Source organism: Myotis brandtii, unplaced genomic scaffold (genome assembly GCF_000412655.1).
Source record: "Myotis brandtii unplaced genomic scaffold, ASM41265v1 scaffold1424, whole genome shotgun sequence".
Classification (NCBI taxonomy): domain Eukaryota; kingdom Metazoa; phylum Chordata; class Mammalia; order Chiroptera; family Vespertilionidae; genus Myotis; species Myotis brandtii.
In genome coordinates, this window is record NW_005355089.1 from 761,128 (window position 1) to 787,519 (window position 26,392).

Genomic DNA, 26,392 nt, shown 5'->3' on the forward strand with positions numbered 1-26,392 from the left:
AGTCTTTGCTCCTCCCCCCCCCCAAACTTCCATACCATCTCTGGACCCAGAGCCATATCTTAGCCTTACCTCTCATGTTGTCATCCCAAATTTTACCTATTCAAATCCTAGTAACCATAGGAAGGATTGGCGAGCCCTTGGCTGCAGGCTGATTTACAGGGAAGCGCGGGCCGCTCCCAGTCCTGGAGCAGCCAGGGCAGAGAATTATGTACTGCTTGAGCACAAACCCCCAAACCCTGGCAACCTGTTCACCTCCATCAACCCTCAATACCGCTCTGCCAGGAAGGGATTAGTCTCCCCGTGTAGGAAAAATAGCCTCCTGTAGTTGTCAGGACACCCACGACATTAAGTGGTAGTGCCCATTGGAACCCAGGTGTGATAGCCTGCAGCAGGCCATTTCTCTGCATTGTTCTGCCTCCTTAGCATCCATTAAGCACCTGCTGTGTGCCAGCCTTTGATATCAACCCTTTAAATATATTCTATCTTTTTTGGTTTTTAAAAAATAGGGCCCTTCTATCATTTCACTGAATCTTGGATGAGGTACAGCTTATTTCACACTGTCATATTATCAAACTCTCCTGGTAGATGTATGTTACAATGAAAAATTGGGGTGTCAGGACAGCTAAGGCCATTTTACAACTATATGGCATTTCATAATTTAGTATTTAAAGTATTTTCTAGTACTCCTAGGAGATGCTGGTTACTAAGTACTAGAAATAGGTGGTATCTTGACTAAGAAACAGCATGGGAACAGAAATTGGCCCAAATCAGACAGAAGAACTATATTCATTGTCGAGGTAAGAATATGGGACTCCTGATTCTCTACAGCATATCAAGTTTAAAAAAAACACCATTTCTTGAGTCCCCCCCCCCTTACCTTTAGAATATATATATAATTTACATTCAATAAGTGAATTGCCAGTATAAAAATAGTCACGGGGATGTAAAGTACAGCACAGGGAATGGAGTCAATAATATTGTGATAACTTATGTATGGTGTCAGATGGGTATGAGGCTTATAAGGGTGATCACTTCATAAGTTATATAAATGTCTAATCATGATATTATACACCTGAAACTAATATAGTATTGTATGTCAACTGTAATAGAAAAATAAAATTTAAAAATATTTAGAAGTTTACTCTATAACTTCTGTGAGTTTGAACAATATACACAGTAGTGAACTAGCATCACAATAGAGATACGCAATAGTTAACATCACCCCCAAAATTTTCAGGCCCCTTTGTAGTCAACCCCCACTCTCACCCTCAGATCCTGGGAATCACTGATTGTTTTCTGTCCCTATAGTTTTGCTTTACCATGAATGTCATGTAAAAAGAATCATAAGGCGTGTAGGCTGATTTTATCTATAGGTTTTACATTTTAAAAAATTTTACATAGAATAAAATTCGCTCTGGTGTACAGGTCTATAGGTTTTGACAAATGCATATAATTACGGAACCAACACAAGGTATAGAACAGTTCCATTACCCTCTGATCACCGCCAAATTCATTCCTGCTGCTTTATAGTAAAAGCCTCCGTACCCCTAACTCCTGGCAACCCTGATTTGTTCTTTGTCCTTAGAGTTTTGTCTTGTGGAGAATGTCATGTAAGTGGAATTTTACAGTCTATAGCCTTCTGATACTGGCTTTTTTCACTAAGCATAATACATTTGAGGTTCATCCACATTTCTGAGTTGTACTTTATTGTATGGATGTACCACTGTTTGTATATCCATTTCTCAGTGGAAGTCACGTTGGATTGCTTCCAGTTTTGAATGATTACAAATAAAGCTGCTACAAACATCTGCATGCGAATTTTTTGTGTTTTCATTTCTCTAGAGTAAATACATGCAGTTGGATTGCTGGGCTATATGGTAAGTATATGTTTAACATTCTCAGAAACTGCTAACCTGTTTCTTAAAGGAGCTCTACCATTTGGCATTCCCATCAGTATGTGAACATTCCACTTGCTCCCCATCTTTTGCAGCTCTTGGCATCGTCAGGTTTTTGACATGAGCTATTCTTAGTAAGGATGCAATGTTATCTCATTGTGTGTTTTAAAATTCTCAACCAAGGATATTTAAAAAATATATATATTTTTATTGATTTCAGGAAAGGAGAGAGAGATAGGAACATCAATGATGAGAAAGAATCACTGTTAGGCTGTCTCCTGCGCACCCCACACTGGGGATTGAGCCTGCAACCCTGGCATGTACCCTGACCGGAAATCAAACCATGACCTTCTGGTTCATAGGTTGGTGCTCAACAACAGCGCCACGCTGACCAGGCACCCAAGGATATTTTTTTCCATTGATTTTTAGATAGAGAGGATGAGAGAGAGAGAGAGAGAGAGAGAGAGAGAGAGAGAGAAAGAGAGGGAGGAAGAAACATCAATGTGAGAGAGACACATCAATTGGTTGCCTTCCGCTCACGTCCAGACCAGGGCTGGAGATGGAATCAATGAGCCAGGGCTCATTGTTTTGATTTGCATTTCCCTTCTGACTAACGATTTGAGCATATTTTTCATGTGCTTATTTGTCACCTGTATATCTTCGTTGAGTAATGTCTTCTTAAAAAAACCTTTATTGAGATTATTACAGATGTCCCTCTTTTTCCCCCCCATTGTCCCCCTTTACCCAGTTCCCGCCCCATCCCAGGCCTTCGCCACCCTATTGTCTGTATCCATAGGTAATGCATATATGCATATAAGATCTTTGTTTAATCTCTTCTTGGCCCCCCATCCCCCTTCCCTCTGAGAATCATCAGTCTGTTCCATTTCCATGCCTCTGATTCTATTTTATTCACCAGTTTATTCTGTTCATTAGATTTTTTATTCGTTTAACTCAATTGTTGATAGGTATGTATTTGTTGCCCTATTGTTCATATTTTTTTCTTTTTCTTCTTCCTCTTAATGAATACCCATTAACATTTCATATAATACTGGTTTGGTATTATATTAAAGCTTCTTTAGCTTGTTCTTATCTGTGAAGTTCTTTATCTGACCTTCAATTCTAAATGACAGCTTTGCTGGATAGAGTAATCTCTGTTGTAGGTCCTTGCTATTCATCACTTTGAATATTTCTTGCCACTCCCTTCTGGCCTGCATAGTTTCTGTTGAGAAATCATCTGACAGTCATATGGGCATTCCCTTGTAGATAACTCACTGCTTTTCTCTTGCTGCTCTTAAGATTCTCTCTTTTTCTTTAGCCCTTGGCATTTTAATTATGATGTGTCTTGGTGTGGTTCTCTTTGGGATCCTCATGTTTGGGGTTCTCTGTGCTTCCTGGACTTGTAAGTCTATTCTTTCACCAGGTATGGGAAGTTTTCTGTCATTATTTCTTCAAATAGGTTTTCAATATCTTGCTCTATCTCTTCTGCGAATGTTGGTACACTTGAAGTTGTTCCAGAGGCCCCTTACATTATCTTCATATTTTTTTTATTGTTTTTTCTTTTTGCTCTTCTGGTTGGGTGTTTTTTGCTTCCTCATAGTTCAAATCATTGATTTCTCAGAATCCTCTACTCTACTTTGAATTCCTGTATATTATTCTTTATTCTGGTCAGTGTATGCTTAATTTCTGACTGGTCCTTTTCCATCTTTTTGGAGGTTTCTAGAAGATTCTTGAGTAACCTTATAACTGTGGTTTTGAACTCTATATCCAGTAGTTTGCTTTCTTCCATTTCTTTCATTTGTGACCTGTTTGTCTCCACATTTTGGCTGCTTCCCTGTGTTTGTTTCTATGTATTGGGTAGAACTGCTATGTCTCCTTGAGTTGGTAGAGTGGCCTTGTGTAGTAGGTGTTTTATAGGTTCCAATGGCCCAATCTCCCCAGTCAGCTGGGAGCTCTAGGTGCACCCCTTTATGGGCTGTAAGCATAGTCTTGTAGTTGAGACTTGATTGCTGTTGGTGTCAGTGGGAGGAATTGACCCCCCACCAGGCCAGTTAGCTGTTTGTCTCCAATTTTGGCTGCTTCCCTGTGTTTGTTTCTATGTATTGGGTAGAACTGCTATGTCTCCTTGAGTTGGTAGAGTGGCCTTGTGTAGTAGGTGTTTTATAGGTTCCAATGGCCCAATCTCCCCAGTCAGCTGGGAGCTCTAGGTGCACCCCTTTATGGGCTGTAAGCATAGTCTTGTAGTTGAGACTTGATTGCTGTTGGTGTCAGTGGGAGGAATTGACCCCCCACCAGGCCAGTTAGCTGTGAGGACCAGCTGTGACTACAGTGGGAGAGCTGCTGTGCAGGAGACACCCCTATGGAGCAGGACTTGCTTCAGTGGGGCTTTGGTGCCCACTGAGTCTGCCCCTTGAGTGTGTTGCTTATGGATGTGTAGAGTTGTAACCTGGTATGGTCTGACACTGACCACTGGGAAAACTGGCTCTTGGGACTCCAGGGAGGTGCAAAGTCAGCCACTGCCTGGGGCCACCCAGCAGGAGCTATAGAGAGATCTGCAGATTCCTCCTCTTTGTATCATGTTTGGAAGTGCTCAGATGAGGCCCATCTATGAAGCAAGGCAGGCTGGTGCAGGTGCCAGGTGTTGGGCCTTTTATTGATAGGCTTGGGGCCTCCTGACCCAGCTGCAGCTTGTTTGAGAGATTTTAGCTTGAGTGAGGTCAGGCCATAATAGTTAACAGCTTGGGTGAGGTTGTAAATAGGATGAGCTTGGGTCTTAGGGAATCACCAGGGTGGAGCAAACAGAAAAAAACTGGCTCTTGGGACTCCAGGGAGGTGCAAAGTCAGCCACTGCCTGGGGCCACCCAGCAGGAGCTATAGAGAGATCTGCAGATTCCTCCTCTTTGTATCATGTTTGGAAGTGCTCAGATGAGGCCCATCTATGAAGCAAGGCAGGCTGGTGCAGGTGCCAGGTGTTGGGCCTTTTATTGATAGGCTTGGGGCCTCCTGACCCAGCTGCAGCTTGTTTGAGAGATTTTAGCTTGAGTGAGGTCAGGCCATAATAGTTAACAGCTTGGGTGAGGTTGTAAATAGGATGAAGCTTGGTCTTAGGGAATCACCAGGGTGGAGCAAACAGAAATGGCTGCCAGTCAGCTCTGCGACTGGGGAGATCCCAGCATAGGAACAATGATCCCTGCAAGCACCTTTATCTGGAAGAAATCCACCCCATGAATTCCTGCCCTGATGCCAGACAATCTAGTTCCTCCTTGCCCTGGTGTCTGTATTCCACAGAACCTCACCCTGATGCTGGAGCTCAGAGGAAGCGGGACCTTGTAAGTTCAGTTTGTGTGCTGGCCTTTTAAGAGGAACAGCTGGGCTTCCAGCAGCTTCTGTGTCACTCAGCCCCAATCCGCACTGGTTTTTACAGCCCGTTCTTACTGCCTGTAGAGACTTCTTTTCCCAGCTCTGGGACCCTGGGCTGGGCTTCCAGTGTGGGGCTGGGACCCCTTGCTCCTCCAGACAGCCTCCACCGAGGCTATCTCCTTCCTGATTAAAAAAGCAGCCCACGTGGGTGCCAGACCAGCCTGTTCAGTGCCTCTGCACCTCCTACCAGTCTCAGTGTGCTTTCTTCTTTATTTCTCTAGTTTTAGGGCTTCCATTCAGCCAGCATTCCAGTGGTTCTGAATGATGATTATTCTGTATTTTAGTTGTAATTTTTATGTGGTTGTGGGAGGCAGTGAGTACAGGCTTTTACCTATGCCGCCATCTTCAAATCTCAAGTAATGTATTTTTGCCCATTTTTAAGTTGGGTTGTTTAATTTTTGTTGTTTAGTTGAAGTTCTTCATATATTCTGCATATTAACCCTTTATTAGATACATGATTTGCAAACATTTCCTCCCATTTGTGGGTTGCTTTTTCATTCTGTTGATTTTGTCCTTTAATGAATAATTTTTGATTTTGATGTAGTCCAGTTTTTTTCTTTTGTTACCTGTACTTTTACTGTCATATCCAAGAAATCATTGCCAAATTCAATGTCATGAAGCTTTCCCCTGTTTTTTTTTTTTTCCTAAGAGTTTTATACATAGTTTTAGCTCTTACATTTAGGTCTGTGATCTATTTTGGGTTAATTTTTATATATGGTGTAAGGTAAGGGTTCAGCTTCATTCTTTTGCATATGGATATCCAGTTTTCACAACACTATTTGTTGATCTAATAGTGTCTTCTGAAGAGAAAATTTTTAAAATTTTGATAAAATTTAACTTATTTTATTCTTTTATGAATCATGCTTTTGGTTTCCTATCTATTGAATCTTAGCTATCATAAGATTACAAAGGTTTTCTATGTTTCCTTTTATGAGTTTTTTATACTTTTAGGCTTTACATTTAGGTCTTTGGGTTAATTTTTGTATATTGCACAAGGTATGGATCAATGTTTTTTTTGTTTTGTTTTTAGCATTTAGTTACTCAGTCGTTCCAGTAGTATGAGTTGAGAAGGCTGTTGTTTCTCTATTACATTGCCTTTGTGCTTTTGTAAAAAATCAGTTGTCAATATATGTGTGAGTTTATTTCTGGAATCTTTGTTCTGTCCCATTGATGTATTTGTCTGTCTTTATGCCAATACCACAATGTTTTATTTTATTTCGGTTACAGTTTACATGCAATATTATTTTGTATTACTTTCAGGTATACAGTATAGTGGTTAGACAATCATACTTTACAAAGTGTTCCCCCCAATATTTCCAGTACCGGCCTGGCACAATATATAGTTATTATAATATTATTAACTATATTCCCTATGCTATACTTTATATCCCCATGACTGTATTCCACAATGTTTTGATTATTGTAACTTCATAATTTTTGAAACCAGATAGTCTTAGCCCTTCAATTTTCTTCTTTTTCAGAGTTGTTTCACCTCTTTGGGGGGTCTTTTGCATTTCCACATGAATTTTAGAGTCAGCTTGTCGATTTCTACGAAGGAGCTTATTGGGATTTTGACTAAAATTGCATTGAATTTATAGATCAGTGCATGGCGAGAATTGACATCTTAACAATATTGAGTCATTGACTCATGAGCAAGATATATTTCTTCATTTATTTAGGCCTTCTTTAATTTTCTTAGCAATATTTTGTAAAGGTCTTTCACATTTTTCATATTTATCTCTAAATATTTTATATTTTGAATGCTATTATAAATGATATTTTAAAACTTTCAACGTCTATCCCTGGCCAGTATGGCTCAGTTGGTTGAGTGTTGTCCCATGCACCAAAAGGTCGCTGTTTTGATTCCTGGTTAGGGCACATGCCCAGATTACAGGTTTGGTCTCTGGGGTCGGGGTGCATATAGGAAGCAACTGATCGATGTTTTTCTTTCTCTCTCTCTGTTCCACTCTCTCTAAAATAGATAAAAAACATTTAAAAATTTCAATTTCTGATCATTCACTGCTAGTGTATAAAAATACAATTGATTTCTGTATATGGATATTATATCCTGAAACTTTGATAAATTTATTTCTATTAACTTTTTTTGTAGTTTTAATTGAACTTTCTACATAGATAGTCATGTCATTCCACTCTCCTGGCTTGTAGGGTTTTTACTGAAACATCTGATGATAATCATGATATTTTCTTTGTAGTTTGCTGTCTTAGTCCCCCTCCCCCCAATGACTTGAGAATTCTTGTTTATCATGAAATCTGATCATTTTAATATGTGTCTTGGAGAAGGTCTTTTTGCCTTGAGATAATTAGGTGTTCTGTTAGCTTCTTATATTTGAACGTCCAGCTCCTTCCCTAGGTTTGGGAAGTTCTCATCAATTATTTGTATGAATAGACTCTCTGTTCCTTTCTCCCTCTTTTCTCCTTCTGGGATACTCATTATTCTTGTATTGCTCTTTGTAATGGGGTTGATAGTTCCCATAGCGTTCTTTCATTTAAAAAAGTTCTTAGCACGCTCTCTTCTTCTATTTGAATAATTTCTAGGTTTCTATCTTTGAGCTTGCTAATTCTCTCTTCTCTATTTTCAATGCTCTACAGTGTATTCTTTATCTTATTTGTTGAATTCTTCAGCTCCAGAATTTATGTTTGGCTCTTTTTTTTAATAGTTTCCATCTGTTTTGTAAAGTATTCCTTTTGTTCATTAATTTTATTCCTGAGCTCATTGAACTGTCTGAGTTTTCTTATATCTCATTGAATTTCTTCATAACTCAAATTTTGAATTCACTGTTATTTAAATCACAGTCTTTCATGACTCTGAGTTTGGTTTCTGGAGATTTTTCCTTTCTGAGTTATGTTACCTTGGTTATGCATGGTAACTGATGGGTTGTTTCTTTGCCTGTGCATTTGAGGTACTGAATTCTTTTATTGTTTAGATGCAGTTTTGCTCTTATATCAGTGGGTTGATAAGATGTGGCCTTCTTTTGTTTTCCAGTAGATGGTGCTATAGTACAAGATTTTGTCTTACTTATTCTGGTCACACCCCTAGGGTCATGGTGGTAGGGATGTTGCTTTGGTTTTTGAAATTGCTGCATACCCTGGGGAGGGTGCCCTTGCTGTGTCTGGGTTGTCTTGATCTTGGGTCACCACCACCATGATAGGGGGATATGGCGTGTGGGGAAGTCAGGTTTGTGAGCCTGTAACACTGCCTCCTTGTTACTAATGGCTTGCTGGTACTGTTATGCTTTTTGATGCAGCTATGCTGCTGCTACAGGTTTCTGCTGCAATGTAGGTGGGGGAAGGGAGCCAGCTTCTCAGGCATAGAGGCTGATTTTGTCCTTCTTACCTTCCACCAAGCTAGAGTGTTAAGGCAACAACCTAACGCCCCCAATTGCTACCTTGTTAGCTTGGGCTGCTCCAGATGCCGAAAAGCGTCTGGACATCAACCCTTTCCTTCCCCCCATCCTGCTTCTTCTACTCATTCAGATATCCCTATCTTCAAATGTACCAATGCATGTATCTCTCATTCATGTTTATGTGTTGAACAGAGAAACCTTTGTTGGATTATCTTTGTTCAACTTGTAAATTTAAAAGGAGATGCAAAGAGAGGTCTTCCTATCAACCATGATGCTGATGTCACCTAAATTTTATTTTTAAAATTAGGTTATCAGATATACAAATCCTCAATGAAATATTAGCAAATCGAATCCAACAATGTATAAAAAGAATTATATACCATGACTAAGTGGGAATTATCTCAATCATGAAAGCTGTTTCAACATTTGAAAATCAATAAATGAAACCCATTACTTCAACTACCTAAAAAAGAAATATCATCTGATCATATCAAAAGGTGCAGAAAAAGCATTTGACAAATTCAACACTGATTCATGACAAAAACTCAGTAAACCAGGAATACAGGGAGTCTTTCTCAACTTGATAAAGACTCCCTCTGAAAAATTTACAGCTAGTTAATGCTGAGAATCTTTAAGCTTTCCCATTAAGATCAGCTACAAGGCAAGGATGTTCTCTTTTACCACTCCATTTAAACATAATACTGAAAGTCCTTACTAACACAATGAGAAAAGGAAAAAAATGTATACAGATTGGGAAGGATGAAATAAAACTGTCTTTGTTCACAGATGACATGATTACCTATGCAGAAAATCTGAAAGAATTAGCAAAAAACTGAAACTAATAAATGATTATTTCAAGGTTGCAGGATACAATCCTAATACAAAAATTCAATACAATATTATTTACATTGTTACCCCCCCAAAGTAAATATTTAGGTATAATTCTAACAAAATGTGTATAAGATCTCTATGATGAAAACAATAAAACTCTGATGAATGAAATCAAAGAAGAGCAAAATAAATGGCGATATAGTTCATATTCATGGATAAAAAGACTCCATAGTTTCAAGATGTTCCAAATTGATCTATAGATTCAACGGAATCCCAGTCAAAATCCCAGCAAGTTACTTTGTGGATATCAACAAAGTAATTCAGAAGTTGATATGAGGGGCCAAGACATTGAAGGAGAAGAAAAAAACTGGAGGTTTGGTATTATCTGATTTCAAGACCTACTATATAGCTCCAGTACTCAAGACAGTGAGAAAGAACAGACAAGTAGATCAATGGAACTGAATGGAGAGCCCAAAATAGACCTCCATAAATACAGTCAATTGATATTTGACACAATGGAGCAAAAGATATTCTCTTCAATTAATGGTACTGGAACAACTGGACATCCACATACAGAAAAATGAATCTAGATACAGACCTTACACCATTCATAAAAATAAACTCAATATTGATTATTATAGACCTAAATGTATAATATAAAAATAAAAATTTTGAAGATAACAGAAAACCTTGATGATCTTGAGTATGCTAATAACTTTTTAGATACAACATTAAAGGAATGATCTATAAAAGAATAAGATGGACCTCATTAAAATTAAAATCTTCTGGTCTGTGAAAGAAAATGTCAAGAGAATTAGAAGACAAGCCACAGACTGAGAGAAAATATTTGCAAAAGACATCTAATAAAGGACTGTTATCCAACATATACAATGAATTCTTAAAACTTACCAATAAGAAAACATACTACCTGATTAAAAAATGGTCCAAAGACCTTGACAGACACCTCACCAAAGAAAGTAAATAAATCTATGAAATAAGAACATGAAATGATGCTCCATTTCATATGTTATCAGGGAAATGCAAATTAAAACAATGATGAGATACCACTTCACACCTATTAGGATGACCAAAACCTTGAACAATGAAAACACTGAATACTTTGAAGATGTGGAGCAGAAACACTTGTTCGTTGCTAGTGGAAATGCAAAATGGTACAGCCACTTTGGAAGAAAGTTTGGTGGTTTCTTACAAAACTAAACATACTCTGACCATATGATCCAGCAATCACACTCCTTGGTATTTACTCAAAGGAGTTGAAAATCTATGTTCACACAAAAACTTGTACATGGATGTTTATAGCAACTTTATTAATAATTACCAAAACTTGGAAGCAACCATGATGTCCTTTAGTAGGTGAATGGATAAACAACCTGTACTATATCCAAATAATAGAAAATTATTCAATGATAAAAAATGAGCTATCAAGTTATAAAAAGACACGGAAAAACCTTAAATGTATATTGCTAAGTGAACAAAGCCAATCTGAAAAGGCTACATACTGTGTGATTCCAACTATATAACATTCTAGGAAATGCAAAACTATGGAGACAATAATAACTGTAGACCTCTGATCAAGGGGTATAGTCCAAGGCTCAGAAACTACTTGGGTGGCTGGGAAACAGGCTGCTAATTTAGCATATTTATCAACAAATTTAGTTCCCTGGTCCTCATCTAAATTTTTATATAATCTGTCCCCCGGTTTTAACTATAACGATATGCTGGAGTAATAACAATGCCTGTAGAAGTTCTGCTATTTGGGGACCATTTTTGACTGGGGTACCAGCTGCTGCCATGAATCTTCTCTGTTTCCATACATACCACAATCATGTACTACCCGAAAGACACAATGAATGTTAACCTTCATTTCCTCTGCTCTTATGCAAGCAAGTTGCAGCAATAGCAATGCACTTGGTTACCTGGGCTGGTATAACTTTTGACAGGGCTTGCTATTCTAGAGCTTTATATTGATTAGTGACACATATCCATCCTGGAATCTCCCATCTTTCTTTCAGAGGTAGGAGCCATCAACACAAAGAGTGAGGCTAACTTGGGGGAGAGGTTGTCTGACAAATCTAGCCTAAGAGGAGAATTATCTAGCACTAATGACACAATTGTGGGAAGTTCCATCAGTGGGTAAAGGGGGCAAGATTAAGGTTTTAACAATGATATATGATGATGCAAGACGGAGAGAGTGGTATTCATGAAGTAAGTCGAGACAGAAAAGTGCTGTGTTTTCATTAAGCAATAGGGTCTGCACAGCACAAGAAACATGTATGTTAAGCAGATGACCTACTACTAAATCAAAAGTAGCCTGGACAAGTTTAGCATTTACAGCAACAGATCACAGGCAAGGGGGATATGCCTCAGCTACAGTGTCTAAGGCCCAATTATAACATCCTGGAGGTCTTTGGTGCCCATTATGCTTCTGAGATAACACTCCAAGGACATTATCCTCTCATTCATGTACAAATAAGGAACAAGGGAGGGAGGATTTGCGATGTCCAAGGGTGGGAAATGAAAGTAGAGAACTCTTAGGTAATCAAAAGCCTCTTTGGATGGGGGCTCCAGACTACTGGGTTTGAGGGTGTCTCCTTAGTCAGGGCATAGAGAAGTGAAGCAATCCCCGAGAAATTAGGTATCTATAGCCTACAATGTCCCACAAGACCCTGAGACCTCCCACTTGTCGTGTTGTTTCAGGGAGAGGAAAATGTTGATAGTAAAGTCTCCGTCTGTGGAGATAGTTTTGTTTGTGGCTGAAATATCATGACTCAGAGAACATAATTGAATTTTCTCTCTAGCCACCTTGTGGCCCTTTCCTGCTAGTGCATTAAGAAGGTATTCAGTGTCCAAATTGCCTTAACTGTCACAACATAGAAGGAAGTCATGTACATATTGGATTAAAGTGGAGTATCCTGGAAATTATTTTTTATTGATTTTTTTAGAAAGAGAGGGAGAGAGAGAGAGAGAGAGAGAGAGAGAGAAACTTCCATGTGGGAGAAAAACATCCATTGGCTGCTTCCTGCATGCCCCTTAATGGGGATCGAGCCCGAAACCCAGGAATCCAACTGGCAACCTTTCAGTGCATGGGACAATGCCCAACCAACTCAGCCACGCTGGCCAGGGCTCTCCTGGAAATTTTAAGTTGCCTCAAATTGGCATTTGGGGTGCACAAGAAGTAGCTAAATGCCTTGGTAAATCCTTGGGGCTCAACAGTCCAGGCATATTGCTGGTTATCCCAGGTGTAGGCAAATAAGTATTGGGATTACCTACAAAGGGGAATATTAAAAAAAATCCAATATAAAGAGATGACTGTGAAATATTGGATGTTGGAAGGGATAGCAGACAGGATAGCATTACGATTCGGCACCAAGAGAAATCTGGATTTGACAATTTTGTTGCTGGATCTTGGCCTGATTTCCTTTCCACTTTGCTTTTTAGATGGTCAAAATGGGATTATTGCATGGACTAGTGGTGGGGACTAGAAGGTTTTGTTTTATAAAATGAATTATTTAGCAGAGCCCTTCAAATCCTTCTGGCTTTAATGATATTGAGAAATCCTGGGGAGAATCATGGAAGGATCTACTTTTACCTTAAAGCAGTGGTTCTCAACCTTGGCTGCACATTAGAATCACCTGGGAATCTTTTAAAAATCCTGATTTCTGGGCCTCATCCCCCGGAAATTCTGTTTCTTTGTTACTAATGTTGTGGCCCCACCCCATAACAAAGAAACAGAATTTCCGGAGGATGAGGCCCAGAAATCAGGATTTTAAAAAGATTCCCAGGTGATTTTAATGTGCAGCCAAGGTTGAGAACCACTGCCTTAAAGGGTTCTGCCTCCCATATGCATCTAATATCTGTGGAGTTTTTTGTCCACAAACAAGAGGGAATTCTATTTAATAGTTGATTTAAATCTTCAGTGAAATAGAAATTAGGTTGAAGGGAGTAAAGGAACTCAGAGAAGTCAGACAACATTACATAGATGTGAAAGGGAGGAGTCAGAGGCTTGTAGAAGGAGTACTTCAGGGGTACAGTGAATTTTAATGCCCCAATTTATGAGAAGATCCCTTCCTAACAGGTTTATGAAAGTGGTAAAACTGAGAGGTCCTGTAGAAATTTTAAGGAGCTGTGATAGAGGCAAATCATGAAGTGTATTACCAAAACCCACCACTGGCAAAGTTTCGTGACTCCAAGGAAGTATAGCAGGAAACAAGGAGGTGTTAAGAATAGAATGTGTTGTCAATGGTTGAGCATTGACCTGTGAACTAGGAGATCACGATTTGATTCCTGGCTAGGGCACATGCCCCGGTTGCAGGCTCTATCCCCAGTAGGGGGTCCTGCAGGAGGCAGCCGATTAATGATTCTCTCTCATCATTGATGTTCCTATCTCTCTCTTCCCTCCCTCCCTCCCTCCTTCCCTCTCTCCCTCCCTCTTTCCCTCTCCCTTCCTCTCTGAAATAAAAAAAGTAAAAGAGAGCTTGGAGGAGAATATGAAGATGCTATGGAGAATGTTAGGAGGATCACTGGGTCATAAGAATTTTTCTGAAGACATTGTTTAAGAACCTCAATAGCTTGAATGAGGTTTGAATTATTAGCAGCTTTTTGGCTTTTTCATACCAAAAGAATAGAGCAGACCATCGTGCATCTGAGATTTTTGTTCCTTTTTGCTCTAGCACTTCCTGTAGGTGGACTAATTTGGGCATATTCCAGGAACTCCAGAGGGGCCAATGTAACTCAGAGAGTTTTTAGTAGCTCTGGCTGAGTAGCTCAGTTGGTTAGAGTGTTGTGGGTTCAATCCCCACTCAATGAATGCATAAATAAATAGAACAACAAGTTGATGTTTCTCTTCTATACTCTCTCTCTCTAAAAATCAATAAAAAATAGAGTTTTTAGTGAAGTTTTGTCAGTAAGAACAAGAATGGACAGTATTAGGGCCTTGATGGGGAAGCATATAGGCAACGATAGAAAAGCTCCTATGTTATTGAGTAATGGCAGCTTTATACTTACAGAGAATCTGGAGATTCTAACCGAGGCTCTGTTCCTTACAGAGACTAGCCTCTTACAAATAGACTCTAACCCAGCTACTTAAAAACAGGTACTTTCCTAACACAGCTTGTTACAGACAGAGAGACTTAGGACTCCAACTGGCCTCCGCTTGACTGGGATTGTAAACCCGGCTTCTAGAGTATATGCAGAATCTCAAGAGTCAAAATAAATCCTCATTGTGCTTCAGTGGACATTTATCTGGAACACTGGATTTTGGTTGGTGTCAGACTCACCACTGGATACCCAAATGAGCAAGCAGACTGGAGACAAAATGTGGTGGGAGGTGGGAGGCCTGGTTGCCTCACCTGAGGGTCTGGTGGTGGTTGTGATCCAGATCCGAGTTGTGGCAACAAAATCTGTTAATGAGAACCAGAGCCAGACAGAAGTTAAAGCAGTGGAGATAGATTTTATTCAATAAGTTATTGCAATATGGGAAGAGAGACTCCAGTAGAGAACTGGGCTCAATTCTGAATACAACCATAACAAGTGGGGATTTATATATAGCTAAGTAGCAAGTTGGGGCGGGGGGTGCATAGAAAATTACGAAGAGGAAACATCAAGTCTGGGAGGATCCTGGGTGAACTGACCTAAAAGATTCTTACTGAAGGCAGGCCCGTGTGTTGTTATCACTTGTGGGATAGTGGGGATAAGGAGTTGGTCAGATATTAAGGGCGGGGAATTAACACTAAAGTGACCCATCAGGATTCTTGTTAAAACTGGTTTCTACAAGGACTTGGATGGGCCTTGTTGGAGAGGGAGTTCAGGGAGCCTGGCTGAAGTTTCGTTGAGCAAAGACTCTTTGTCAGTGACATTGAGTTTTCAGCTCCTTTGGGTAAATACCAAGGAATGTGATTGCTGGCTCATATGGTAAGAGTATGTTTAGTTTTTGTTGTTGTTTTTTTTAATCCTGAGTTGAGGATATTTTTTCCATTGGTTTCTAGAGAGAGTGGAAGGGAGGGTAAGAGAGAGAGAGGGATCAATTGGTTGCCTCCTGCATGCGCCCCTACTAGGGCTGGGGAACCTGCAACTGAGGTAGGTGCCCTTGACCAGAAATTGAACCCGTGACCCTTTGGTCCGTGGGCTAATGCTCCAACTACTGAGCTACCGGCCAGGGGTGTTTAGTTTTTTAAAATTTATTTTTTGTTGTTGAGAGTATTACAGATGTCTCCCATTCCTCCCCCTTTGCCCCTCCACTCATCTCCAGTTTTGTAAGAAATAGCTAAACTGTCTTTCAAAGTGGCTGTACCATTTGCATTCCTACAAGTAATGACTGAGAGTTCCTGTTACTCCACATTCTCGCCAGCATTTGCGGTCACCTCACAATGTTTTAAAATGCTTTTTGGCCTTTGAAGTTCTAAAGTCTGGAATGGGATGTTTCGCCACTTACGCATCTTGTCTGAGATGACCTTTTCCTCTCGTTTGGCAAACTCTTACATACCTTTCAGGTTCTATCTCCTCCTGATATCCTGCCTGATACATTCCCCTGAGCTCCTAGAGCAAGTATGTTAAACTTGCAGCCTGCTGGCCGCATGCCTCATTAGTCTTTGAGTTTGACATGTTTGTCCTAGATCAGTGACGGCGAACCTATGACACGCGTGTCAGAGGTGACACGCAAACTCATTTTTTTGGGTTGATTTTTCTTTGTTAAATGGCATTTAAATATATAAAATAAATATCAAAAATATAAATCTTTGTTTTACTATGGTTGCAAATATCAAAAAATTTCTATATGTGACACGGCATCAGAGTTAAGTTAGGGTTTTTCAAAATGCTGACACGCCGAGCTCAAAAGGTTCGCCATCACTGTCCTAGATCCTCTTTTGCCTGTATTGTTGTCTCATCCATCAAACTGGGGGTGGGTCTGATTATATGAGGCCACACACATTTACTGACAAGATCTTTGGTGCCAGAACCTGTTCTGGACTGGAAATATAGGGTTAATTAGACATGGTACATACCAACGAGCGTTGCTGTAGAAGTAAATGAGTATAAAAAAAATAAATGAGTATAAAATCCTTTGCACAGTGCCTAGGACAGTGTAAGTGCTTAATAAATATTAGCTATAATCATTATCATCACTACCATCATCAATATCTTTCCACATCAGTTTATAAATACATAGTGCATTACAAAAAAAAAAGTCCTCACCGGAGGATATCTTCCCCCATTGATTTTCAAAGAGAGTAGAAGGGAGAGAGGAGGTGGAGGAGAAAGAGAAACAAGAGGTGAGAGACACATGGATTGGTTGCCTCCCTGACCAGGGCCAGGATCAAACCTACAACCCTGAGCATGGAACCTGCTAACGGAGGTATGTGTCCTTGACTAGGAATCAAACCCACAACCCTTCAGTCCTAGGGCCAATGCTCTAACCACTGAGCCAAACCAACCAGGGTGAGTTATAGCCCATTTTTTTTATAGCCCATTTTTTAAGTAATAAAATCACCCTCCTAGGGATATTTTAAATTTTTCATTCTTGCAAACAAACTAGCCAGGCTTATACTTGTTCATACATGCTTCCTTGCACATTTTTTTTAAAATTAAATCTTTATTGTTCAGGTTACATTTGTTCCTCTTTTTTGCCCCCCCATAGCTCCCCTCCTCCCAGTTCCCGCCCCACCCTCCGCCCTCACTCCCCACCCACTGTCCTCATCCATAGGTGCACGATTTTTGCCCAGTCTCTCCCCGCCTCTCCCATTCCCCTTTCCCCGCCAAGAATAGTCAGTCCATTCCCTTTCTATGTCCCTGATTCATTATAATCACCAGTTCATTCTGTAAATCAGATTATTTATTCACTTGATTCTTAGATTCACTTGTTGATAGATGCATGTTTGTTGTTCACAATTTGTATCTTTACCTTTTTCTTCTTCCTCCTCTTAAAGGATACCTTTCAGCATTTCATATAATACTGGTTTAGTGGTGATGAACTCCTTTAGCTTTTCCTTATCTGTGAAGCTCTTTATCTGACCTTCAATTCTGAATGATAGCTTTGCTGGATAAAGTAATCTTGGTTGTAGGTTCTTGCTATTCATCACTTTGAATATTTCTTGCCATTCCCTTCTGGCCTGCAAAGTTTCTGTTGAGAAATCAGCTGACAGTCGTATGGGTATTCCCTTGTAGGTAATTGAGACTCTTTCTCTTGCTGCTTTTAAGATTCTCTCTTTGTCTTTTGCTCTTGGCATTTTAATTATGATGTGTCTTGGTGTGGTCCTCTTTGGATTCCTTTTGTTTGGGGTTCTCTGCGCTTCTTGGACCTGTAAGTCCATTTCTTTCACCAGGTGGGGGAAGTTTTCTGCCATTATTTCTTCAAATAGGTTTTCAATATCTTGCTGTCTCTCATCTTCTGGCACCCCTATTATTCTGATGTTGGTACGCTTGAAGCTGTCCCAGAGGCTCCTTACACTATCTTCGTATTTTCGGATTCTTTTTTCATTTTGCTTTTCCGGTTGGGTGTTTTTTGCTTCTTCGCATTTCAAATCTTTGACTTGATTCTTGCGCTCCTCTGGTCTGCTATTGGGTGTCTGTATAATATTCTTTATTTCAGTCCGTGTATGCTTAATTTCTAGTTGGTTCTTTATCATAGCATCGAGGGTCTCATTAGTTTTCGTGACTCTCTCCTCAAGTTTATTGACAGCTTCTAGCACATTTTTGCAAGCCCTCAAAATTGCGATTTTTAGCTCTATATCCTCCATTTCTGTCATGTTTTTTTGTCTCCGCATTTTTTATGCTTTCTTGGTGCACCCCCTAGTGGTCTTTGTGCGCAGTCTTGTTCTAGTTGAGCCTTGATTGTTGTAGTTAATACTAGAGGGATTTGACCACCAGGCCGACTGGCTGTGTGAATCAGCTGTGTCTGCCACGGAAAACTTCTGTCCTCTGGAGAGGCGCTAATCTAGCCTTTGCCTGAGGCGATCCGGCAAATATTTTTGATATTTATTTTATATATTTAAATGCCATTTAACAAAGAAAAATCAACCAAAAAAAATGAGTTCGCGTGTCACCTCTGACACGCGTGTCATAGGTTCGCCATCACTGGAGATCAAAGGTTCTCGAAGTGTGCGTTCCCCCAACCAATTAGCATCAGCATTACCCTAGACTTGTTAGAAATGCAAACTCTCAGGCCCCATTCCAAACCTACTGAATGAGAAACTCTGTGTGTGGGTTGCAACAACCACATTTTGAACAAGCCCCCTAGGTGATTCTAATGCACTGTTCTAGGAGTCCTGGGTGTACTAGTATGTATAGAAATGGGATGGCTGAGTCAATAGGATATACGAGTACGCATTTAAAAATTTTAATAGACACTGTCAACCAGCCGTCCACAAAAGGGCACAAATTTCTACTAATATATTAGGGTTTCACTGTGACTAGCATTATTAAGCAGGCTGAAATATCCCTCTTCCATCGCAGGTCCTGTCTCATCAAACACGCCCCTCCTGCTCCGCTAGATTGCATCAGCCTTCCGCTGGCCCCGCCCCCGGGGACGTGCACGCTGTGTATCTGTGGACGAATAAGACGCACACGGGGCGGGGCTTCAATTCCCACGCTCCAAGGCGGGAGGCGGAGTCAGAAGGGGGCGGTGTCTATCTCGGGAGTAGGTGGGACAAAAGCGGAGCTTTGGGGTTCGAAGCTTTTCTGGGGTTTTGCCATCTCAGAACCACGAGTTTGCCTCCATTTGTCTCTTACGAGTAGTGTGTTGCCACTTTTTACAACGTTGGAAAAGGGAAGAGAGACAACTCCGGAGCCCGAAGCCCCGCCCTACTTGTTGCAGAGGCGCTCCAATTGGCCAGTGGTGGGGGCGCATGCGAACCAGTGAGAATGACATAATCTTGCAGATCGGAGCGGGAACGAGGCTTTGGGGGAGGGAGGAGCTTGGGTGAGTGTAGAATATGGGATAGATCTGGGCCCATTCCGGACTGAAGCGCCTACTAAGAGATGGAGAGTCCCAGAAGAGGGGAGAGGGAGGAGTTTAGGACGAGCTGGGAACTTAGCCTGGGCTTGGGCCCCCTAGAATGGAGGTCGCTGCCTAGAAAGTAGTTAGCGCCACCCCAGGGCAGGTAGTCAGGTGGCCGCCAGGGGGTGACCGTGCCTGCACACGTCCTCAAGTGGACCACAGTCTGGCCCATAAATTTTGAAACCGTTTATTTTTGTACCTCTTTCCTCTTTTGCCCTAGCCTACAAGCGAAAAAGGACCGTGGGTGATTCACCTTTGAATCCCCAGCACCTAACGTAGGGCCTGGTACAAAAAAGACACATCATTAAGACGGTTGACTGATTGACGGAAAATATGAAAAAAAGCAAGAAAAAAAAAAAGCTCAGAGATGGTCATAGTTTACATAAAGAAAGTTTAGGTTTTTTTTTTCATAGATAAGACATAAATGTCCACCAGCAGATCCTGAGCCCACACAGTTTTTACGTTGTTGCAATTGGAATGTACACATAACCCTGTATCCTTAGTTACAGCATAATAATTTTTCCCTGTTGCTATAGAATCTCCACAGCCGTCATCCCTCAGTAATGGTTGTAGAATGTTCCATCAGACAGCTGTGCCACGATTCACTTAACCCTTCCCTCTTTTTGGATATTAAGACAACTTTCTTGTGTTTGACCATCAGAAAATAGTCCTGCAAAGAATACTTTTGTGCTTAGAGATTTTCTTGTTTCTGAGTGAGGGCGGGTGGCTATTGATTTAGGAGCAGAATTACTGGGAGAATGGCACGAACATATTTTAGGCTCTTGTCCACCTGCTTTCCTGAAAGGTACCCATTGACACCAGAGGCCAAATCCGAAATCAACCCTAGCGAACTCCGGGTCTTGTCTGTCTCCATCCTGCAGCAATGCTCAAGTTTATTATTAGTTCTGACCTTTGGGGCAAGACAAACACGCACCAAAGGTTCAGGGACAACTTTAGCAACTGCAACAGCTGACATTGTAAGCGGGTGCAGCTCAGGTTTCAAGCTTGGGCAACTGGAGTGGATGAACTTGCCTCACTGAGACAAGGAATCAGAGAAGAGGAACATGTTTGGGAGGGGACAGATGAGATCAGTTTTAAATATGTTTAGTTGGAGGTGCCTTTGGGACATCTAAGGGGAGGTATCCAGGAGACAGGCATACATATGGATAAACAATAGCCTGCCCTTCTCTGAACTCCCAGATCTCCCTATCTTTGAATATCTCATGCCTTAGGTTCCCTTTTCTCTTGCACTGTCCTGGAAGATCCTTGAGGCCAGGATAAGGGCCTGATTCATTTGTGTATCTCTCTTGCCAGTGCCCAGCATAATACTTCATAATTATGAGGCCTTAAAAGTCTGTCTTGAATGAAGGAATTTCATTGATTTCTTAATTGGATGATGATTCCTGCAGTCTATGTTCTGTTTTGAGGGGAAAGTTTGGGAAGCTTGAGAGCTCTGAGAAGACTTCCTGTAAGAGGTGGAATAATGTTACTGTTAATAATTATGGCCATTTGTTGAACACCTACTATGTGCCAATCCCTCTGCCACATGCACGCACCAGAAATGTCACTTCTTGCCTGCCATCCTTACACCCGCTCTGGGATAATCTGTTCTACTTACAGCTTCTGCTGAATGGTCAAGCTAGGCCTAACTATGGGTACAGCCAATTGCACCTGATCCAAGGCCAGCCCCACAACCAGTGAGTTTTATGACCCACTTGAAAGGATGAGGTGGGCCAATCAGATTGCTTTTTTGGGATTGTGAAATAAGAGCTCCAGAGGGAAGTTGCCAGTTAGTTGTGGAGAGTTGCGCCAACAGGTCCAGTAGACCAGGGTGCTGATGAGAAGTGGCCATTATGGACCAGGTGAAGTGCAAGCTGACATTCTGAGTTGAGTGAGGAGCATGGGGGAAATGTGCAGAGAGAAGCAGACATGTAGTGTAGATGAGCCATGTTAATGGTAAAGCTCTAGAGCAGAGGTCCATGCCTCATCCAGAATTTTCTTGCAGCTCCAGGCTTAATGAGCTCTTACATGCTTGACTTCCTGCCCTTGCATTTCTGACTTTTGATCTAGCTCGACTAGGTTTCTGTTCCTTGCACCCAAAAGAGCCCTAATCCAAACAACCCTTTATATAGGTTTGCACTTTGGCTCTCTGAGGTGAGTATACTTTCCCTTATTTTATAAATGAAGAAACTGAAGCTTAGTGAGATTAAGTTGACTAAGGTAACATAACCAGTAGGTGATGAAGCTAGTCTATCGATTCTCTTACGGTCTTTTTAAGACATTAATATGTTATTTTTTTAAAATCACCATAAACTTGTTATAAAAAAATAAAAGAAAAATAATCAATACAGACATGATGTATTTGACCCTCAGTCAGCTCCTCTGACTCTGTTCTAAGCATACTAAACTCCAGCCCGGCCAGTGTTGCTCAGTGGATAGAGCATCAGCCTGTGGACTAAAGAGTTCCAGGTTCAATTCCAGTCAGGGGGCACATGCCCAGGTTGCAGGCTCTATCCCCAGTGTGGGGAGTAGATCATTTAAAGAATTAATACCTATCCTTCTCAAAATATTCCAAAATATTAAAACGGCAGGAATGCTTCCAAACTCATTCTATAAGGCCACCAGTACCCTGATACCAAAATCAGATATAGACACTACAAAAAAAAAGAAAATTACAACCCAATATGATTGATGAACATAGATGCAAAAATTCCCAACAAAATATGAGCAAACCGAATTCAACAATACACTAAAAAGATTATATGCCATGATCAGGTAGGATTTATCCCAGAGATGCAAGGATGTTTTAGTATCCACAAATCAATAAATGTGATACACCACATCAACAAAACCAGGGAAAATTTTCATATGATTATCTAAATAGATGCAGAAAAAACATTTGGCAAAAATTCAACATTCATTTGTAATGAAAACTCTCAACAAAGTGGGTACAGAGGAAACTTACTTCAACATAATATGTGAAACCCACACTTAACATTGTATTCAGTGGTGAAAACCTGAAAGCTTTTCCTCTAAAGTCAGGAACAAGAAAAAGTTGCCCACTCCCATCACTCTTATTCAATACATTCCGACAAGAAAAAGCAATAAGAGGCATTCAAATTGGAAAGGAAGCTATAAAACTGCCACTCTATGTAGATGACATATACTATATATAGAAAACCCTAAAAACTGCACAAAAAATTATAAGAATAAATGAATTCAGCAAAGTAGCAGGATACAAAATTAATATACAGAAATCTGTCACATTTTTATTCACTTATAACAAGGAGAAATTCAGACTACATTTATAATCACATCAAAAAGAATAAAGTACCTAGGAATACACTTACCAAAGGAGGTGAAAGGCCTTTACTCTGAAAACGATAGGTCACTAAAGAAAGAATTTGAGCCTTAACCGGTTTGGCTCAGTGGATAGAGTGTCAGCCTGTGGACTGAAGGGTCCCAGGTTTGATTCCGGTCAAGGGCATGTACCTTGGTTGCGGGCACATACCCAGTAGGGAGTGTGCAGGAGGCAGCTGATCGAAGTTTCTCTCTCATTGATGTTTCTAACTCTCTATCCCTCTCCCTTTCTCTCTGTAAAAAATCAATAAAATATATTTAAAAAAAGAATTTGAAGAGGACATAAATAAATGGATGGATATATTGTGCTCCTGGATAGGAAAGATAAATATCATTTAAATATTCATACTACCCAAAGCAATCTACAGTCAATACAATCCCTAAAAAATACCAATGGCTTTCTTCTCAGAACTAGAAAATACAATGTTAAAATTTATATGGAACTACAAATGTCCATGACTAGTCAAAGCAATCTTGAGAAAGAAGAAAGTTGGAACTATCATGCTCCTGGATTTAAAGCTACATAACAAAGCTATAATAATCAAATCAGTATGGTACTGGAATGAAAAACAGACTCATAGATCAATGGAACAGAACGGAGAGCCCAGAAATACATGCAAAAAATGAAACTGGATCACTGTCTTACACCATTTACAATAATAAACTCAATGGATTTAAAGACTTATGACCTGAAACCATGAAACTCCTAGAAGAAAATAAAGGAAGTAAACTCTTTGACATCAATCTTAGTATTATCTTTCTGGATATGTCCCCTCAAGCAAGGGCAACAAAAACAAAACCAAATGGGACTACATCAAACTAGAATTCTTCTGCACAGTGAAGGAAACCATCAACAAAATGAAAATAACCCCACAACCTACTGAATGGGAGAATATATTTGCCAATGATACATCTGATAAGGGGTTGGTAACCAAAATATATAAGGGACTCATGTATTCCAATAACCAGAAAATAAACAATCTGGTCAAAAAAATGGGCAGAGGACATGAAGAGCCATTTCTCTAAAGAAGATATACAGATGGCAAATAGACATATGAAAAGATGCTTAACAGCACTAATTATCAGTGAAATGCAAGTCAAAACCACAATGAGATGCCACCTTGTACCAGTCAGAATAGCTATTATCAAAAAGTCAAGAACTAACAAGTGTTGGTGAGGATGTGGAGAAAAGGGAACCCTTGTACTATTGGTGGGAATGCAGATTGCTATAGCCACTATGAAAAACAGTATGTAGATTCCTTCAAAAAACTCAAATAGAACTACCATTTGACCCAGCAATTCCACTTCTGGGTGTTTATCCAAAGAAAACAAAAACACTAATTCAAAAGATATATGCACTCCCATGTTCATTTGCAGCATTGTTTACAATAGCCAAGATATGGAAGCAACTTAGGTATTCATTGATAGAATACAATGGAATATTACTCTGCAATAAAAAGAACAAAATGTTGCCATTTGCAATAGCATGGATGGATCTAGAGGGTATTATGCTAAGTGAAATAAGCCAGACAGACAAAGACAAATACCATATGATTTCATTTATATGTGGAATCTAAAAACAAAAGAAACAAAAAGACAGACTCATAGAAACTGATGATTGCCAGAGGAGAGGCAGGTGGGAGGAATGGGTGAAAAAAGTGAAGGGAAATATAGTCCATCTTGTGATAACTTTTCAAGGTGACAGATGATTACTAGACTTAGTATGGTGATCATAACTCATATATAAGGAATATAAAACGTTAAATCACTATTGTATACCTCAAATGAATGTGATATTGTATATCAAATAAAAAATGTCTAATACCATGATTTTTAGTAAATTTACAGAATTGTGGTTTCATCACCTCAATCTATTTTTAGAACAGTTATATTATTCTCCCTCATGGACCCTTAATCCCAATTCCCATCCTGAACTCCAAGTAACCATTAACCTAGTTTCTGTCTCTAATATATTTGCCTTTTCTAAACGTTTCATATAAAGAAAATCATATGATATGGAGTCTTTTGCCTTTGGGCTCTCTCAGCATAATGTTTTTGAGGTTCCTCCATAACGTTGCATATTTCAGTAGTCCTTTCCTTTTAATATGGAATAATGCTCCATTTTAGGGCCCTATGACATTTTGTTTATTTGGCCACTGGATGATGTATACTTGAATTTTTTCCATAGTGTGTCTATTGTGATGTTACTATAAACATTTATGCCAAAAATTTGAGTGAACATCTTTCCATTTTCCATGCTTTGCTACTAAGAGTGGACTTGCTGCATAATATGATAAAATTGTTTTCTTTAACTTGTTAGGAAATGGCCAAGCCATTTTCCAGAGGCTGCATTATTTTACGTTTCCACCAGCAATGAATGAAAATTTCTTCGGGGGCACATGCCCAGGTTGCAGGCTCTATCCCCAGTGTGGGGAGTACAGAAGGCAGCTGATCAATGCAACCTTCCAAGATGGGATCAGGCAGAAACAGAGAACCTAAACAGATGGATTACTAGCAACAAAATTGAAGCAGTAATAAAACAAAAACTCCCAACAAACAAAAGTGCAGAATCAGATGGCTTCAGAGTTGAATTCGATCATTTAAAGAAGAATTAATACCTATCCTTCTCAAAATATTCCAAAATATTAAAACGGCAGGAATGCTTCCAAACTCATTCTATAAGGCCAGCATTACCCTGATACCAAAATCAGATATAGACACTACAAAAAAAAAGAAAATTACAACCCAATATGATTGATGAACATAGATGCAAAAATTCCCAACAAAATATGAGCAAACCGAATTCAACAATACACTAAAAAGATTATATGCCATGATCAGGTAGGATTTATCCCAGAGATGCAAGGATGTTTTAGTATCCACAAATCAATAAATGTGATACACCACATCAACAAAACCAGGGAAAATTTTCATATGATTATCTAAATAGATGCAGAAAAAACATTTGGCAAAAATTCAACATTCATTTGTAATGAAAACTCTCAACAAAGTGGGTACAGAGGAAACTTACTTCAACATAATATGTGAAACCCACACTTAACATTGTATTCAGTGGTGAAAACCTGAAAGCTTTTCCTCTAAAGTCAGGAACAAGAAAAAGTTGCCCACTCCCATCACTCTTATTCAATACATTCCGACAAGAAAAAGCAATAAGAGGCATTCAAATTGGAAAGGAAGCTATAAAACTGCCACTCTATGTAGATGACATATACTATATATAGAAAACCCTAAAAACTGCACAAAAAATTATAAGAATAAATGAATTCAGCAAAGTAGCAGGATACAAAATTAATATACAGAAATCTGTCACATTTTTATTCACTTATAACAAGGAGAAATTCAGACTACATTTATAATCACATCAAAAAGAATAAAGTACCTAGGAATACACTTACCAAAGGAGGTGAAAGGCCTTTACTCTGAAAACGATAGGTCACTAAAGAAAGAATTTGAGCCTTAACCGGTTTGGCTCAGTGGATAGAGTGTCAGCC

The 26,392-nt window shown here is 39.7% G+C and overlaps 1 long non-coding RNA gene across 1 annotated transcript; it reads right to left on the reverse strand.

The window, feature by feature from the left end:
• Nucleotides 1–26,392, reverse strand: LOC106725192. Its single transcript, XR_001361056.1, has 2 exons — nucleotides 26,363–26,392; nucleotides 1–877 (listed from the first exon to the last, which is right to left on the reverse strand). It is a non-coding gene; the product is annotated as an uncharacterized LOC106725192 (long non-coding RNA).